Raw genomic sequence first — 4,864 nt, 5'->3', positions numbered from 1 at the left:
AAATCAAAGAGTCACAGAAAGGATAAAAATGACTAGAGAAGAATCTCTGTTGTTAATCACTTTGAATATTTTTATATTGTTTAATATCATATTTCCCAACAGAATGTATCAAATTCATTTTTTTAACCTAAGTTTCCTGTTTTGATGGTGATAGTAAACCTATTACAAACCAAGAACTAGCTACAATCCCCTTCAGAATTAAAGCTCATGGATGTTTGGACTGTAACTTGGTGACTTTTGGTACAATATTACAATATTTATGATAGGTAATTTTGTGTGTCAACTTGACTGAGTTAAAGGATGCCCAGATAGCTGGAAAAACATTATTTCTGGGTGTGTCTGTAGGAGTGTTTTCATAAATTAGTATTTGAATCAGTGGACCGTGTATAGAAGATCTGCCTTCAACAATGTGGGTGGACACCATCCAATCTGCTGAGGGCTCAGAACAAAAAGACAGAGGAAGGGTAAATTTTCTCTCTCTGCTTATTTGGGACATCTATCTTCTCTTGCTTAAGAAACCAGAGATCTTGGTTCTCAAGTATTCAGACTCTGGATCTGACACTAGTGATTCCCCATTCTTTCCCTTTTCCAGCCTCAAACTGGAAGTTATACCATTGGTTTCCCAGTTCTCAGGCTTTCAGAGTTGGACTGAATTATGTCTCTGGCTTTCTTAGTGTTCCCTCCAGCTTCAGGTGGCAAATTGTGGGACTTCTTGGCCTTCATGTGCATGTGAGCAAATTCCCATAATAAGTCTCCTCCCCTCCCCTCCCCGCCTCTTCTCTCTCTTTCTCTGTCTCCTTCTGTTTCCCTCCCTTCCTACTTCCCTCTTTCTTTCTTTCTCTCCATCCTATTGATTCTGTTTTTCTAGAAAACACTAACACAATCATCTTATCTTATCTGTAAGCTATGCCTCTTATATACAAAGAAGACACTCAACAGATATTTATTAAATGAACAAAGGCATAAATACTGCTTCCATTTCCTCGTAATCCTAATTATCTTGGCTCCCATACACTGTTTTGGGGATAGCATTTACTTGTGGTTAGCTGATTCTTTAAAAAAAAAATATATATACACACACACACACACACACACACACACACACATATATATATATATAGAGAGAGAGAGAGAGAGAGAAGACAGGAAGACGGGGTCTCTATCTCCCAGACTGGAGTGCAGTGGCGCCATGATCATCATGGCTCACTGCAGCCTCAAACAGAGTCCAGCAATCCTCCTGACTCAGCTTCCTGAGTAGCTGGGTCTACAGGCACGTACCACCATGCTTGGCTAATTTTTTTCTTTTTCTTTTTTGTAGAGATAGAGCTTGCTATATTACCCAGGCTGGTCTCTAACTCCTGACCTGAAGAGATCTTTCCACCTTGGCCTCCCAAAGTGCTGGGATTGCAGGCATGAGCCACTGTGCCCAACCTTTAAACCACTATTTACTATGATGCAATATAGTGGAAATGTAGCTCATTTACTTTGTCTCTAACCTATGTGGGCTTCATGATTGTTAATCCTCTAAGTATAAGGGAAAATAATTTTTAGAGCAGTTAGATTTAAAACTTATCCTGATGCAACAAATTAGAAAGTACCAGTAGGAGGGAGATTCAAAATATTTAATGATAATAATAGCACAGATACCAATAGTCAGAGGGTTCCCTTGAACCAACAGAAGAGATGCTAGTCCTTAACAGTCAATATGCTTCAAGAGGGCAGAAGCCTAGATGGACACCTGCCCCATCATTAGTGGTTTTCATTGTCTTTAGGTAAAAATATTTAAGTTCTCAGACTCCTAGTATCATCTTTCTGCTCTCCAAGAAGTCATTTTGTATTGAGGTTGTATAGAGAAGGCTGCAGAATTCAGGAGTTCATATGACTTTGTGACGTTGGAGTAAATGGGTCCCGTGGATCACACGCTGGTTCTTGAAGATAAAAATGCATTTTCTGGGTTTTCTGCTGGTGAGTTGGAGTTAGCATAATTTTTCTTGGATTATTCCAAAATAGGAAGTCTTCTGCTGACTCAGCACCATCTTGGCTTCTGTGGTACTGGGATCCTCTCCGAGGTCTGGCTATAAATATATAGCCTCTTATATAGGACCCTCTTTGGTCCAGGCCTATTCCGGCAAGGTCCTCAGTCACACTTGCACAAATTTCTGGTGTGATTCACATAGTATGGTTAAAAAAAGGACAACTTGGGTTTATTCTACACAAATAAAAGTTGTCAGCAGGATCCTTTGATGGGTGGAACCAGAGTATGCTGGAGAGCAATAGCCTTCAATACCAGTGTGTTTGTTACATTCAAAATGGATCAAGGCAAAAGACTTTTGCCTTTGATTCTCTTAATGTATCTGAATGTTTCTTTTTTTGGGGGGGGTGGTTGGAGTCTCACTCTGTCGCCCAGACTGGAGTGTAGTGGCCCAGACTGGAGTGTAGTGGCCGCTCCCAGCCACTGCAGCCTCAACCTGCTGGGCTCCGGCGATCACTCCGCCTCAGCCTTCCAAGTAGCTGGAACTACAGGCGCACACTGCCATGCCTGGCTAATTTTTTGATTTATTGTAGAGATGATGTCTCGCCAAGTTGCCCTGGTGGGTCTCGAACCCGGGGGCTCAGGCAATACACTCACCTCAGCCTCCCAAAGCGCGGGATTACAGGCTGAGCCACCAAGCCCGACTGTATCTGAATGTTTCCAAAGGCACCCTTTGCTCTCAAGGTTGGGGGAAGAGGAATAAAGAGAAAATGAAACCCTGTGTGACTTTCTTTCTCTGTTTCTTTCTTCAGTTTCATTTCCTTTCCCTTATTTCTCTAGAACCAAATGTGACTAGTTCATCTTTTGCTTCCAATTTGTTTGTTCCTCTTATTGCTAACTCCAGCCTCAGGGTTAATCAATCATGCAAGGAAGTCTACTAATTGTTTTGACAAGCTCAGCCTGAATATATTAAATAGCAGCTCATGGAATTTGCAAAATGCTTTTTTTTTAAAACAAAAAGCTGTCTTCTAATTCTATTTTCTTTTTTACTCCCGTGTGCTGTTTGGTACCTTATGTCAGTGCTATTTGCTTTTTATTTTTTTCCTTATCCCTCCTTAATGAGTCATTTTAGACTCTTTTTTAAACCTAATCTGGTTTCCTTCCTAATGCCAGTCTCTCCCCTTCAATTCCAGATCCTATTCCTCCCTGCCTACTCATGGACAAGGTACTTTTTGATTCTCACTTCTCTTTCTTTATGACTAATTTTTTGTGTTTACTGGAATATTCAAATCAACATATAAACATAAGGTTAACTTCCTATCTTTAAAAATTCTTCTCTTAATCCCAGTTTCTCCCTGTCAAAGCCTCATTTCTTTGTTTGCTACGCTTTTTGCAAAACTTTTCAAAAGAGCTCTTTGTTCTCCATGTCTGCAATTTCTCTCTCTTCTATTTTTCTCTGAACTAAAATCAGGCATTGTCCTGACCTTTTCACTGAAAATTCTCTTTCTTTTCACTGGAAAATCTCTTTCCAATGTCTACAATGACTTTCTTCTTGCTAACTCTAATAGTCAAGGATCATTTTCTAACTTACTTGTCTTATTAATAACATTATTTGACATAACCACTTTTCTTCCTTGGTATTTTTTTTTCTCTTTAATTTGGTCTCCAGGATGCTACACTCTCTTGTTTTTTTTTTCTTCACTCATTGGTTGCTCCTTTTCAGACATTTTTTTTACTAGATCTTCCTTTTCTTCCTGACCTTTGAATATTAAAGTACCCTCTGGGTTCAATCTCTAACCCTCTTCTGTCTTTACTCACTTCCTTGATGATGCCATCCAATTTCACCTCTTAAATGCCATCTCGATGACAGTTACTCCCTAAGTTATACTTTAAATGTGGATCTCCGTAATTAGCTCAATGCTTATGGATCCAAACTTGAATATGTAAGCTTCATGTCTCCATCGGGTGAAATCCCAAACCGGATTAATCCACAGCCATTCACCATCCCATGTGATGACAAACTGTTCTGCCAGTTGCTCAAGCCAGAACCTTGGCGTTAGCCCACAACATCTCTCTTACATACGACTTCCTGTCTGCTAGGAAACTGTTGGTTCTACCTCTAACATAGATACAGAATCGATTACTTCTCAGTCATCTTATCTTGGATTATTGCAGTAGCCTCTTTACTCATGTTTCTGCTTTCCACTTTTTATACATGGTAGCTTGTTCTCAATGCACCAGCCCGAGTGATTATTTAAAATGTAAAACATGTTACTACTGCTCAGTATCCTGCAGAGGCTCCCCACTACAGAATTATAACTGAAAATCTTAGAGTGGACAACAAGTCCCTCCCTGACCTGACCTCTGATGCCGCTCACCTTGTCTCCTTCTCACCTCCCCTCACGTAGTCTGCACTAGCCACAACGACCTCCTCAGAAGCCCTTCAAACAAGTCAAACACATTCTTGCCATAAGACTTTTGCTTGGCTATTTCTTTTGCCTAAAAATGTCTTTTCTCAAATATCTAAATGAATAACTCCCTCACTTCCAAACCATTTCCCCTAATTCACCTGAGGATTGAGGATGACTCTGATCACCCTACTTCAAACTGCAAACTGCTAACCACTCAGTGCCCTTACACTCCTAAAACCCACTTCCACTATTCTTATTTTTTTAAATCACACTTTATATTTCCAATAAACTGTGGCAAAGACCCTCAGTGTTCATTAAATATGTATTTGTTATTCTTGATTTCCCAGCTTCATTGTGTTAGTATAGGGTCATGCGACTAATTTTGACAGAGCAATTATAAACAGAAGTAGCACATCATTTCTTAGCCGAAGAAGTCGTTGCCTCTATTTTTCTCTCTTTTGCCTCTTGGCACAGTGACTTT

The sequence above is a fragment of the Carlito syrichta genome, unplaced genomic scaffold (assembly GCF_000164805.1).
Source record: "Carlito syrichta isolate Samal-C Ts95f unplaced genomic scaffold, Tarsius_syrichta-2.0.1 Scaffold308895, whole genome shotgun sequence".
Lineage (NCBI taxonomy): Eukaryota > Metazoa > Chordata > Mammalia > Primates > Tarsiidae > Carlito > Carlito syrichta.
The sequence above is the reverse complement of the archived record's forward strand: the minus strand, read 5'-3'. Positions refer to the sequence as shown.